The sequence below is a fragment of the Linepithema humile genome, chromosome 6 (assembly GCF_040581485.1).
Source record: "Linepithema humile isolate Giens D197 chromosome 6, Lhum_UNIL_v1.0, whole genome shotgun sequence".
Lineage (NCBI taxonomy): Eukaryota > Metazoa > Arthropoda > Insecta > Hymenoptera > Formicidae > Linepithema > Linepithema humile.
The window spans coordinates 9,234,061-9,249,587 of NC_090133.1; the positions used below are offsets into that span (position 1 = coordinate 9,234,061).

The 15,527-nt window shown below is 29.1% G+C and overlaps 1 protein-coding gene and 1 long non-coding RNA gene across 3 annotated transcripts in view; one reads left to right on the forward strand and one right to left on the reverse strand.

The window, feature by feature from the left end:
* Positions 1–1,460: 1,460 nt before the first annotated feature.
* LOC137000511 (uncharacterized) lies at positions 1,461–12,975 on the reverse strand. Its single transcript, XR_010890762.1, has 3 exons — positions 12,876–12,975; positions 8,732–8,871; positions 1,461–2,107 (listed from the first exon to the last, which is right to left on the reverse strand). It is a non-coding gene; the product is annotated as an uncharacterized lncRNA (long non-coding RNA).
* LOC105668113 (probable cytochrome P450 6a14) overlaps positions 11,425–15,527 on the forward strand; it is a 33,770-nt gene continuing 29,667 nt past the window's right edge. The window contains exon 1 of one of the 2 annotated variants that reach the window (XM_067357286.1): positions 11,425–12,068. The gene's annotated coding sequence lies outside the window, so the exon portion shown is untranslated. Of the gene's footprint in view, positions 12,069–13,097; positions 13,227–15,527 lie in introns of those variants that run through there. The other variant, XM_067357285.1, reaches the window with a different exon arrangement.

The following is a 15,527-nucleotide window of genomic DNA, read 5'->3' on the forward strand; positions in this document are numbered from 1 at the left end:
ATTCAAAAACCATTACACCCTGAGTATTTTGGTATGAAGATTTTTTGCTCAGAATTATCAGGAATATACTCCTAAGCGTTGTTACGGTCTTTATGGGACACCCTGTATATGTCAAATATATGTAAGATTATATATAAGAATGATATAATAGTACAAAGTACAGTACAAATAGTAACAAAAATTGTTTTTTTTTTGTTAAAATATTTTAAGAAAGTTTACAATTAAAAATTTTATTTTTCTAATTTTATAAATTGTTTATATTACTATTGTACTTGAAAATGTAATGCATAATATAAAAATTTTAAAACATTTCAATTCAGTTGCATTAAAACTTTTAATACTCTCCGCGACCACGTTTTGGAATCCTGACATTAGAAGCGAGAAATGATACATTGAGACGCTGAGAATTCTTGCGTGCCATTTTTAAATAAAAAGTTATTTTAATAAAATAACATTGTAAATCATGTTAATAAATTTGTAAAATTGTTCGAAAATTATTTTTTTTTCTTGGCGGTTGTTTAAAAAAGCATAGCTTTCAAACAATTTTACAAATTTATTAACATGATTTATAGTATTATTTCATCAAAATATCTATTTAAAAGTGGCACACAAGAATTTTCAACGTCTTAGCATGTCACATCGCATTAAAATTCGATTTAATTATAATTTATGAAATTCTGTAATTGGGATTGATATGGATTTATCCCAATATTAATCTGTCCGAATTGTACTAAATCCGATCTTATTTTTAATCGGTTTTAATACCGTATTTTCGGTGCAGAAATCCCGATCGATTCGGATTACTTTTTTTTAAATCGGTTTTAATCGCATATTTTCGGCAGGGTTACTTCACATTAAGAACATTTTGCGTATATCATATTCTTCCTTTGTAAAGCGTATCAATACATTGTAAAACGTTATTATGTTTATTTTACTCTCTAACGACACTGATGAAGGCCAAATATAGGTCGAAACGTTTGTCTTTATAATTTATGGTATAATATATTGCATGAACAACTAGCAACGACTTTTTTTTGCCTTTTTTACCTAATATTAATTGATATATATTGATTTAATAATTTTATAATATAATGTTTTTATATGCATGTAGAAAACACATTTTTATAAAACTTATACTAAAAAAATATAAGCTATCGCAGACAGCACAAATGCTTAAAAACATTTAAAAGATGTCTATAATTTTTTAGATAAAATATTCTCAATTGTTTAAATATAAGTGAAGAAAAAGAAAGTAAATTTCTTAGTAAAAAGCAAACAAAAAGGAACATCCAAAAACATGTACATGAGTTATTGAATGAACTTAATTGTAATCGGATAAATTCTTGTCAATCTTCATGCATTTTTTCAAAACCTTCAACATGACATTCAGTCAATGACACTCACTTACAATTAGAACTAAACGATCAAGATTCGGATTTGAGTTTACATCAGCAGAATGAATTGAAAGACATTGAATTACGCAATAAAAGTTTTAATGTTACTTCTATTGTTGAAATATTTCAATAATCACTGAATGTCACTGAAGAACATGATTTTTTGAAGAGCAAAACATTACATGATGACTTTCAAAATAAATTAAGAAAGTGGGCCTTAATACATAATATTACATTGTCAGCATTAGATGAATTATTACCATTACTAAGAGAATTTCATTATAATACATCCTTGCCATTATTCGGAAAATCTTTGTTAAACACTCCAAGAACAACACATACAATTGATTTGCAAAATGGAAAATTTACTTATTTTGGTATACATAAGCAATTGCAAGTTCTGTTAAAGAAAGAATCATGCTCAAAAATTATTGATTTAGATTTTAATGTTGATGGCTTACCCTTATTTAAAAGTAACAGCATAGTTGTGTGGCCAATTCTTTGTAGATCATTAACTTTTAAGAAAAAGTTATCAAATAAACCATTCATTGTAGCTTTATTCTAACAAGTATAGTAATTTATTAGAAGCATTATTTTATTTTGTGACATTGGTAGCACTGGTTGAGTGACGACACAACTCACGAGTCTTTTGTTTTTGCCACTATGTGATCTTGTTTAGCCTTATTGTAGTTAGTTTTGTATTAACCACCATACTGTAAAGATATAAATATTGCTTGTTTAGTATTTCAGCTTATAATCTTTTTCCCTGCATTTCTCCTAAGTTCTCATATTCACTGACAAAGGAAAACCAGAACCTATTGATCTTTATTTACAAGATTTGATACACGAGATTAATGATTTCATAAAGAATGGTATTGAAATAAATCATAAATTATTTCAAATTAGAATTGGGTCTCTGATTTGTGATGCTCCTGCACGAGCTTTCCTAAAATGTTGTGTAGGTCATAATTCTAGGCATAGATGTGAAAAATGCTGTGTTGAAGGGGAATACGTTAATCATAAAATGACTTTTCCATGTAAAAATGAACAACTTAAAACAAAAGAAACTTTTAATGAACAAGTACATGAGAAACATCATAAGGGAAAATCCCCATTATTGAATTTAAACTTAGATTTAGTGAATCAAGTTCCATTAGATCCTATGCACTTAGTATATTTAGGTGTAATGAAAAAATTGCTGACATTATGGGTATCAAAGGGGAAACCTTCATTTAAATTATTGGGAAGAATCATTAATGATTTATCTGATAAATTAATTTCGATGTCTTCCTATATAATACATGAATTTTCTAGAAAAGCTAGAGGTATATCTGACTTAAATCGATGGAAAGCAAATGAGTTCAGGTTATTTTTGTTATATGTCGGTCCGGTTACTTTAATAGATATTTTGCCAAAACAACTTTATAATCATTTTTTAATATTTCATGTTAGTATTACAATTTTGTGTAATGATAATCATATTTCTAAATATATTGATTTTGCAGAAAAAATTTTGTATAAATTTGTAAAATATTTTGAAAAATCTTATGGAAAAGAAGTAGTAACATATAATGTTTACAGTTTAATTCATTTAGTAACAAATGTAAGAAATCTTGGTAATATGAAATTGATTGCTTTCCTTTTGAAAATTATTTGGAAAAATTAAAAAAACTTGTAAGATCATTCGCAAATCCTCATGCACAACTTTGTAGACGTATAATTGAACTCTCTTATTATTCAAAGGCTGAATTACCAGTAACTAAATTAGAACCAAGGCAAAAGCATTTTGAAAGACCTACACTCAGAAATACAACTGACTTAATTGTGTAATACAAGAAATTAAAAACACCGACATATGTTTTGACGATTTTTTCCCCTGACAATTGCGTTTCAATAGGAGATATCGTTGTTCAGATTGTAAACATTCTGTGCTTGGAAGATCAATTTTATTCTTTAATTTGTCGTCGATTCTTGAAAGTTTCTGAGTTTTATAATTATCCATGTTTGTTTCTTCGCAAACTATTGAACATTTTTAAGGTGTCTCACGTATCACCTGACATTGAAGAATTTTCTTTTGCATCAGTAAAATATAAAAACATGTTATTATCCGGATATGAAAAAGGGACTTACATTGTGTTCCCTCTTCTTCATGAATTATAATTAATGCATTTCTTTTGTGTTATATATTGTATATATTATTGTACTATATTCATTGCATCTATTATTTTTTTAAAAAGAGCAGTGTCAGTATTAGTGTTTAAACTAAGTAAGTTAATAATTTTGTTTAAAAAGGTTTCAAACTAAATTTATTTATATTTAATTATATTTAGTTATAAAAGCTTGAATGTTCTACTCTATTTTGTAAAAATATTATATTTTTATTTTTTTCAGATTATAATGTATTCGTTAATAGAATTCCCTATGAATTGTGGACAAAAACCTGAAGTTGAGGTAGTTCCCAATATTTGGTTAGATAAAAAGGAAGAAATATGCTATTGTTTTTGGCCGCAAACAGCTTCCACAAAACAAATTCGCAATGCTATTGAGAAATGTTATTTGCCAGAAAAAAACTGGATGAAATATAAATGCAAAGTATTGCATACATATGGTAAATTTTTTTATTTTTATTAGTACTTATTAGTAGTTCCAACACTAGCTATCTTAATAATTCACTAGTATGGCCAATAATTTACTTGCAATAGGAGTACTATTGGTCACTGACCAGTATCATTACTGACCAGTACCAAGTTCCCAGCAGTACAACCACAAAATCCAGTAACACTTCTCAGAATCATTAGTGTATTACTGGCCAGCCAGTAATATTTTTCTGTAAGGGTTTATTACCCCAATATTTAACATATATTAGAAACTTAATCTGTTTTTTATTAGATTATTTCTTATCCTTGTCTTTTGCTTCCTTCTCCATATATGTTACATATTACTTTGTTCATTTTTATGATGTAATTTTCTTATATGTTGTCAGACTAAAGTATTATATTCTATATTCGTAATATACATTTCTCCACCTCAAATCTTTCTTCAAATATTTATGAATATAGTTTTCATGTTTTTTATTATACACGTTTTCGATTTTTGAATTAATGACATTTGATTTTAAAATTTATAGATGATTATTTTATTATTATTTAGCTTCTTACGATGATGCGAGGAAAAGATTAGTAGATGCAGAATTTACGTCTACCCTCGAAACTGATGTAGAACTGCATGAAAACCAACGGCCAAAAAGAAATATAAAAAAACTTTTCGACTTTATTTGAATTCTTTAGATTCAGATACAGATGAAGAAATATCATGCAATAAGAATAAAATCTCTTCTCCACCTATGTTAGGAACACCAACAAAAAATAGTAATGTTTTACCGCGAGAAGATCTTTAATTACTTCCAAACTATCAACATCGACAGCCGATAGTTCTCCAAGGTTTTCAGAAAGAGCAGTTAGTCCTCCGCAGAATACATTGAGAACTACATTGACCAGTTCACAATTTGACAAATCAGGTAAGATATTAATATAATTTCTCTATACATACAAAACTATTGCAGTAATATTAGCAATTATTTATAAAAAACATATAACTTAGAGATAGCTTTGCTCTTGAGATACACTGCACAGAAAAATATCCTGAACAATCTGCACTTTGATTCATTTAAAGTCGCTTTTTTGAACAATTTTGCTTTAATTAATTAATTACCTATTTTTAATATTAGTTTATTATTTATACGCTGGTTTCCATACGTTGCGTAGTCCAGCACTATTCAACTTTTCCATATTTCATTATTTCTGTGTTAAGAGAAAGAAAGAAAGAGCAGTGTTAAAAAATAAATTTATTTTTTTTAACTCTAATATAAAATGTTATCTTTAGATTTTTCTTGCCTTATTCTAACAAAATTAGCAAGCTTAGAAAATTCTATGAATTTGCTTTTTCCGATGGTTAAACAACTTGTAGCACATTTTCGACTATCGACAATACCGCATATGGAAAGTGTTCCCGAAATGCCAGTTGACACTAAAGAAAAACTCGAAAATGTTGAAAGATTTTTAAATACAAAACAAAATTATGAATATATGGTAAGTAGAAGTATTCTTAATTTTTAACAATCTGCCATCTTTTATTTAAAAAATGACATTGGTTATAAAATTTTAAAAATAATATTCAAACACACATATATTTTATATAGTTTATATGTATGAATATTTTACACACACAGACACATAGAAAGAGAGAAACTTTGTATATTATTTGTAATACACACTGAAAGTACAATAAAATGCTGCAATAAAAAACGTTCAACATATATACGCTTTTTTTCAAATTAAAACATTCTTTATAAAAAAAATTAAAACTTAAAAAAATTAAAAATAAGAGTGTTATACTTATTATCAAAAAAGAGAAAAGCAGCAACCATTACAAATTTAATAAAAAGACTTATTTTCAAATAAAAAAATTTATTTTTAAATAAAGAAAAGTATGAATATTATTCAAAATATTTTAAATTTGATTTTAGATTAGAGAAAAAGATTGATTTCTTCAGATCTTGTTTAATATAACTCTCTAAATTCTTATTATATATTTTTGCATTCTATTTATTTTCCTTTCTTTTTTAGTCTACATTTTTTTATTAAATTAATACATTATTGTTATTCTTTTTAAGGTGAATACCTTAGTTATATCAGGCGATACAACAATTGCACAGATAACAAGAAGAACATTGGAAAGAGTAATAACAAATAATTACGCTAAGAACTTTAATTGGGCAGGAAGACCGCCTAAAAAAGCCTTCAAGATTTTAAAAATAAAAGATTTGATCATAGATTTGTCTTTTTTCTTTCTTCTTTGAAGTCAGTTAGCATTAATAATATTTAGCAAGTGTGTTTAATTATTACATATGCATGTATATTATTCTATAGCTACAGTACAGTACGTACATGCAGCTATTGTAAAGCTGTATTCAATAATTATATATATATATATATATATAATTTTTTACAGCCACTGTAAAGAGCGTTGAACCAAATGCTGCAGTAAACAAAATTGAAAATTCTATTAAAGATTGGTTAAAGCTGTCATCTGTTCGTATTGCCTTAGCCAAAGTTAGGACATTAAAGAACCTTCAGCGACAATAGTAATTATAAGGATTAAGATTTAGGATTAAGATTAGGTTTATATAAAAACATAAGTACATACAAAGGAAACATAAGTATAAGAAGAATTTTTTTATTTTCGAAAAAATTTAATGTTAATTTTTTTTAATTTTATTTGTGTTTCAATTTTTAAAATTTATTTTTTTTAGAATAATGTTCAAAATATTGTTTTATTTAGTATAATGTTTTTTAAAAATTTAATGTCATAAAAGTTATTACATAATTATTGTAAAAGTATTTGTGATATCTTATTGTAACAAGCAAAAAATATATTAACTTTGCATTTATATAAATATGTATATTTTTTTCACGGATAAAAGAAAAAAATATTTTTCCTTTTATTCGCAAAAAAAATGTGCTTTTTCTCACAGAATTAATAAAATAATACATTCATACATATGTATATGTGTACCCAGACAGCATAAATGTCTTACAGATGTTTTTAAGACATTTGTGCTACCTGGGTACACATATACATATGTATAAATGCATTATTTTATTAATTCCGTTAAAAAAAGTACATTTTTTTGCGGATAAAAGAAAAAAAATTCTTTTTTGATTGTTTCTTAAACTTTTTTTTTATCGTTTCTTAAACGTTTTTTTTATTGTTTCTTAAACATTTTTTTGATTGTTTCTTAAACGCTTTTTTGATCGTTCCTTAAACGTTTTTTTGTCGGAAAAATAACGTTTTTCTTGACGTATTTCGGGTGGACATTTTTACCAATGAGAAACGTTTTTTAGAACCGTTATGAAATGTTTCAAAGAAACATTTCTGAAACGAACATGTGCTACCTGGGCTGTAATTTACAAGCCTCATAACTCGAAAAGTACTTAATGAAAAATAACTTCATTATAGTGTTTTGAAAAGCTCTTAACACCAGCTATTAGATTTTGAAATAAAAAATAGGGTGTTTTATTTAAAAAAACAAAATTGACCTTGATATGACCTTGGCATGTACACTCTAGGTTAAACCACGGTGTAAGAATATAAGGTAATTTCACGACCATTGTATTCTATCAAAAAATCTGTGATCAAGATGTCATAGTTAAGGCATGTCACACAAGAAATGTCACGTTGGTGCAAAATCCCAAGTAAAAAAGAATAGAAGATATGGATAGATGTGGATAGAAAAGGATAGATGATGAATCTTTAAAGCACATCTATATATAATTATAGTCTTAAAAAATACAAATTTTTTAAAATAAAACTTTTAACATTGTGTATAAAAATATATATATTACTAACAAAATATTTTTTTATTTTTTTATAACAAATTATTCTTAGTTAAATTTGCAGAAAAAATAATTAATAATGTATTCCAGTCTTTATAGAAAATTAAGTTTTTTTAAGAAAATGAATATTTATAATTAAGTTCCGCAGGACAATAAAATTTTAATAAAATTTATATATACAGGGTGTCTGGCAATAATCGCCCCACCGGTCATATACAGGTAGAGGAGGTCAAATCGAGTAGAAAAGTCCTTTATCATTTTTTAATTTTCATAATAAATACTGAGTAATTAACGAAAAAAGATCGGCGAATCCGCGCGAGTAAAGCGCGCGCAGCGAGAAGGACATCCCACTGCTATGCGATCACTAGGCGCGCGATGAAGCGTTGGGAGGAGCGCTCTACAAATGACAATGGCAACATACGAGCGGCGCGTAACGCTAGATCCTTGTGTCCTAGTGATCGCGTAGCAGTGGGACGTCCTTCTCACCGCGCGCGCTTTACTCACGCGGATTCGCCGATCTTTTTTCGTTAATTACTCAGTACTTATTATAAAAATTAAAAAATGGTAAAGGACTTTTCTACTCGATTTGACCTCCTCTACCTGTATATGACCGGTGGGGCGATTATTGCCAGACACCCTGTATATATATTTAAAGTCCCTCAACACGTAGCCACCTAGCGGTTCAATGTGGAACAATGACAGGAAAATCACAAAAATTTGTTGCCGTGAAATCACCTTATATTCTACACCGTGGGTTAAACCAATGTCATCATCGGATGTCCCCCTCCAAACTCAACAACTTTTGTCTAAATTATTTTTCTTGAAAATGTCTCTCTGAAAAGTTATTCACGTGGGGTTTTTAAAATAGGACACCCTGTAAATTGACTAAAAAGTAAACTTGTAAAAAAAAAATGTAAATGCAAATTTCTTATGTGTACTCACCCTTTCTTTAACTTTGCGGATTAGTTTTACAAATTCTGGGATGAAAGAACTTTGTGATTATTGCCTCCTCTCAAAATTAAAGAAGTTTGGATACAATTCACTCCGTATGCGTCTTTCTCATCCGTATTGAGATGAGCGTCCTATCAAAAACTGATCGTTAATGAATAAAGAATATATCTCGAGCAATGTTCTTATAAACGACACTTCTTCTCGCGCTTGCGCGGTGCAGCACCAATGAATGCAATGGTGTATATGAATACATGTAGGGGGTAATGTTGGACGCTGTTGAGCACAAAGAGAGCTGCCTTCTGATATTCATTATTAGTATTAAAATTTATAGTTTATGTTACCTATCTGTAGCATTTTAATACTGGTAGTGAGTATCAAGACACAATCAAGCTTGGAGGGTTGCAACGGAAAAATTTTTTAAAAAATTTAAATAAAAGGCTCGAAAATATCTTTTTTCTCTTGAATTAATACTTTATTGCCAATTCATGACCAATTTTCAGACACATGCAAAAAAAAAACATCTAGCGCGTCTAGCAACACTAATTTCAAGCCCCAAACACCATGACGCACACAAGCTAAGATCTTTTCGCCCCTGATGGAAATATTTTGCTGAAAGTACTATGATATCAATAAAAAGTAAAATAAAAGTTTTTGAAAAATTACTGAATATATTTAAAAATAAATCATAATTTTCCGTATGAAAATTTAATGTGTGTAATACTATGAAATATAAGGAAAGTTAAAATATATTGCTGAAAAGTAATAAAAGAGTTTTGAAATAATTATCATTATAAAATTTACTGAATTAAACTGAAAACTGTTACTTTAATGAAAAATTGCTGAAATATTTATGAAATTAATTAATGGGGTCAATTGAAAGAATTGAAAATTTCTTTGAAATGAAAATACATAGCAAAATTTCGTTATATTTTCAGAAAAATATTTTTATCAGAGACGTCCGTGTGCGCTCGATTATCACTAAAGATTTATGTTGACCGGTGATAAAAGCTAAAAAACCGATAAAAGCGATGCAAAAGGCTAATCAAATTTAACTTCCTTTGATATATTTACAATAAACTTGTGATAACAGTATAGTCTTAATCGTTATCTGAAATAAACCGTTTCCAAAAATAAGTAATTCAAAAAAAAAATTTTTATTATATTTTCAAATGTTGTAAAAAATGTCAATATTCTGTACATCCTATTAATACTCAAATGATATAAATTTGGGGAGTTTTAACATTTATACAATGACTTGAAGAAGTATTTATAAAAATTTCTTGAATATATGCAAATGACGATAGAAACTTTTGATTATATTTTATCCATGATTTTTTATACGAGAAACAAAATTTAAAAAAACTTTAATTAAATCATTTAGATATTATACCCAGTAAACATTAGATATCCTATTTAATTATCTTTAATTATAAGACTTTAATTAAGTCATTTAGATGTTATACCCAGTAAACATTCGATATCCTATGTATATATAAAGTCTTATAATTAAAGATAATTAAATAGGATATATTATGTTTACTGGGTATAACATCTAAATGACTTAATTAAAGTCTTTAGATTTCAACATATTCTTTATTCTAGTGCAGTGATATAAGTTATAAAAATGATAAGAGCGATGAAAGTAAGTTAATCATATTTATTTTTTTTTATGTGTTTATAATGATTAACTTATTTTTACCGCTCTTATCGTTTTTATAACTTATATCACTGCACATATCCTATTAAATAATTGTCTTTAATTAATAAGACTTTATAAGACTTTAATTATAAGTCTTTATGAATACATAGGATATCGAATGTTTACTGGATATAAATGACTTAATTAAAGTCTTTAGATTTCAACATAATGTTTATGCTAGTGCAGTGATATAAAAACGATAAGAGCGGTGAAAATAAGTTAATCATATTTATTTCTTTTTTTAAGGAGCTGTGATGATAGTACAGTCCTAACCGTTTAATTGAGGTAAACTGTTACTAAAAATGAATGATCAGAAGAAGAATTACTATTATTTTCAAATGCTGCAAATGGTATATTAGAAAAGAGCGTCGAGAAGGACAAATTTATATTTCTACGCTCTCATCAACTATAGAAAACATGGAATTAGTCTAGCATGGCAATTGCACCATGTTTTTTAAATTTCAAGTTCTTATTAAATTACTGTACACTGAGGAAGGCCAAAAACAATGGCCCAAACGTCTGTACTTTTAATTTTAATGAATAACTGAGCACTTAAAAAATCCAATTCTGGCTCTATTAGCTTGTTTATTAATGTAATTGATTATTGAATAATAAAATAGCCTGTCATATATTCTTAATTTAATTTTTTATTTTTCTATTAAAATGTACAAATGTTACTCTGCCGTCAAACTAAGCTGCGTAGATTCTGCTCCATTTTTGCCAATTCTCGGAATTAGAGCCGGAATTTTTCTAACTTCTTGGTAGATTTACTCGGTTATTTAACTTCTTAAACGGTTAAAAACCGGTGTATCTTACTTCTTAGTAGACTTTACCTCTCAGTTATCTAAAATAAATATCAATAATCCTTACTCGATGTTTGGAATACCGAGTAAAATTATCTCTTAATAATAACAATGTAATTGGTAGATATTTTATCAATAAATAGAACAACAGTTACCAATATTTATTTTGTATAACTGAGAGGTAGTCTACTAAAAATTGAATAAACCGGTTCTTAATTGAGCATCGGTCGATTTCGTGACGCGTCCTTTCCTTTCCTTTCCGCGCATACCGCTAGGCTAGTGCCGCTCCTGATGCTCAGTGGCGTTGACCATAGTGGCTATGGCGCGTACAGTAAGAAAAAAAAGCAGGCGTAAACTACGAAAATCGAGGAACTATCGGGCTCAACTAATTCCAAGCGCTAGTTTCTGTTTGCTATCAATCTGTTGCCAGACGCGTTACACAAATTCTGCTGACCGTTTGCTATTACTCACACAGCACATATCCAAAAAAACGTTCAGAAGACAATCCCGAAGATATTTTTGAGAGATACGATATCTTCAGGATGTCTCCCGAACGTCCCCCAAATACATGTTAGGTTTGTTTTTTATAGATAAACTGGCTGCATTAATTCAGAATTTATCTTTTTCCTTCTACACTAGAAGAAGACCTAGTGCAGTCAGTTCATCTATAAAGAACAGACCTCTTGTGTGGGTACTTTGATCGGGAAGACCGGCAGAACACGAGTTTATTGCGGACATAGATGTGAATTAGCTGTCAAGTTCTGAGTGAATCTGTTGTCAATCTGTCGGCAGACTGTGAGCATTTTACTTACTGGGATAAGTTTAGGTAAAATAAATATAAAACTAGATGTAAGAAAATTGTATCCCCGGAAATCAATAAGTCATCAATCAATCAATTTATAATTTATTGCAATCTCTAGTTTTTTATGCACTTAATGTATGCTTTTTCTTTTATTTTTTTATGTACTCGAAAATTAATATCTACGTTATACATAATTCATGTAAATATGAATATAATATATAAGGAAGAGTCAAAAAGTAACCTTAATATTTTTTATTAATAGAATATATTCAAATAGGGATAAAAGCACTTAATCACTTTTCAATATACGTTCAATGCAGGTGTGCCAGCGCTTCACCCAAGGTTTCTGTTTTTTTGACTATGGAGCCATGGCTTCTGCTTGTATCGCCTCTTTCTCCTCATCGCGGTCGCACACAGTTCGTGCAACAGTAAAGAAAGTCACGAATCTACGTTTGGAGCACTGGCGGATTTAACGGTCTACAAATGTCGATTTGCGGACCGGGCCCCCGCCGAAAAAGGCCCCCACAAAAAAAATTATTTATTAAAGTAACCCGGGGCGGCGTGTAACGCGTAAAATCGTGAAATAGACTATGATACTCCTAATTCTACTAATAAAGAACATAAACGCAACGAGAAGTGTCAACTCGCTACGTTTCATTTTCAAGCTGATTGAGATTGGTTTCATTTAAAGTAGGCGACAAATTTTAAAAGCAACAAATGGGAAAGACAGAAATTTCTAGAGCGAATTTAATCATTAGTCATCAGATTCAACATAATCGAGATTCGTTAAAATACGCGAACATGTTAACAAGTGTTAAAAACGGGCCTTACCTACATAGAAATGGGCCTCTTGTAACGTTTACGGACCGGGTCTTTTTCGTTAAATCCGCCACTGGTTTGGAGTATCTTCCACATCCCGCATACTCACTGAACCTCGCATCGAGTCATTATCCTGTGTTTGGATCTCTCAAAAAGATACTTGGTAAGTAGTTCATCGGACGATAAAAAGGTGGTGTATACGTAGCTACGCTGTCAGTCAAGAGCTTTTTCTCTCACGGAATCCAAGCATTAGTGAAGCGCTGACACACCTGCATTGAATATGATGGCAGACTATGTTGAAAAGTGATTAAGTGATTAACTTTCATTCCTATTTGTGCATTCTATTAATAAAAAGATATTAAGGTAAGTTTTTGACTCTCTCTCGTATTTTAATCAATCAAAACAGATTCAAACCAATCTTTTACAAAACTTAGGATACAGAATGCGTGCGACTTAGATTTGAAAGATTTATACTTGTTAAAATGCGTGCGGTTTAGCTCCTTTTATTTTAATCCTAAGATATTAATTATTAACAGACGCACGCAATTTAACCACAGCTTCAGAACACGATATTGTACACAGTATAATTTTTGTAATAATGTAATTGATCAATTTTGAAACGACGATATTTTAATCGCAAGCTTAAGCACGATGTTTCCAATACCAAGTTAGTGGAAAAACGCATTAAAGTTGTAAACATTCTTTTAATCAAATAATAACAGATTATTCACTTCACTTCGTAATATCAGTTTATAATACCTAAAGAAGATTAAAATTGAAACTTTGATTTATTATATCTAATAATCAATTATATTAATAAACAAGCTAATAGAGCCAGAGCTGAATTTTTTACGTGCTCAGTTATTTATTCAAATTAAAAGTACAGACGTTTCAGCCATTGTTTTTGGTCTTCCTCAATGTACGGTAATTTAATAAGGACTAGATAACGCAAATGTGTGAGAATGCATTCAAATGTTAAACATTAGTACGTCTAGTTTTTGTACACCGAAAACATAATTAAACGATAGGAAAGGACAAAACTGTCTTCTACCCAGTAAACATAAAGTAACAGTGACATGACATTAATGTTATAATTTGCCACTCAACAATATAATTGTTACGTACAAGGCATGTTACATTGCAGTTACTTTGTTGAGTGGGAAACTCTTTTGCTATAATAATTTCCTGAATTATGAGCTATGAGTCTGAGGTCTATGAGGTGACTTTCAAGAAATCTCAATGTCATTTAAAATGGGTCATCCAGTATATATTCAATATCTTTTCACTTTTCGTCACCATCAAAAGCATCCTACTCTCTCTTATCTTTCTTGTTTTTAAGAGGATGCTGAAGGGACCGACGAATTCCGACGCGAAAGCGCCATCATTTCGATGGTACTAAAAATGAAATGACATTATCGGCGTAGCCTACGGACTTATGCCACGTAGGTCCGTGTGTACGCATTTGTTTGTAGTGGTAACTCACTACACTGACGTGTGGTCTGTGTACGTGTGTCATTGGAAGTTTGTAAACAAACGATGCTTGCGCTTGTTTCCTCGACTGAAATTTCGTCGCAAAGCTGCAATATAATGTCCGAGAAAACAGGCGTATACAAGGTGTCAAATAAATACAAACTAAATATGATAAAATAATAAATGAAAAATATACATATAATACTATATATATCACTGAAGAAAAATGTCATATACTTTTCTTTTTTTATCCTTATGTAGTAAATACAAAATAACTAATTTAATCAATTAATTAATATATACATATACACATATATTCAATAAATAGTTATCTTTATTTTGTATTTTATATGATAACGACTGAAATAATGAAAGTATATATCATTTCAGTTATATAAAATACAAAATAACGATAACTATATTCAATATGTATATGTATGTATTCAATAATTAATTAATTTATTTATTTATTTTGTATTCATTACATAAGAATAAAAATAGGGAAAGCATATAACATATTTTTCCAATTAGATATACTCATACAGCACATAAAGATTGCATACACATTGCATCAATCTTTTATCGCAATGTTGCAATATTGCAAATTCACTGCAAAATGTTGTTGCATTATTGCTGTGGGATTGCAGCAACGTTAAAATGTCCGCTTTTAGGAAGATTGTAACGAAATATTACAGTAATATTGCAATGTAATGAATTTGCCATAATGCATTGTTATTGCAATCTTAGACTAATGTTGCATATATTTTTATTTATTCGGACATTTATCTGTCCAATTTTTGAACAATCAGTTCAATATCTGAATTCCCTGTGTCGAGATCGTATCAGAAAAATTAAACTGATAAAAATAATTACTATGTCTTTAATCTTACTAGCCACTCTTTGCGAGTTTCATATAATCATCATGACTAAAACTTAAATACGAGATAGATTTTGCAACGCGCGTCGTATAGCGGTAAACGAACGAACTAGCAATTACCGAATATTGCTATTGCAATGTTATTGGAATGTTGCTGTCACATTCTCATAAAATATTACAATTACAGGTTGCAATAATGTCTCAACAATATTACATTGCAACTTGCAAGATTGTAACATTGCTGCAATGTAATTGCAATGTTCTGTGCTGTATGGGTATAGTATTATACATACATTTTTCAAATAAAATATTTTATC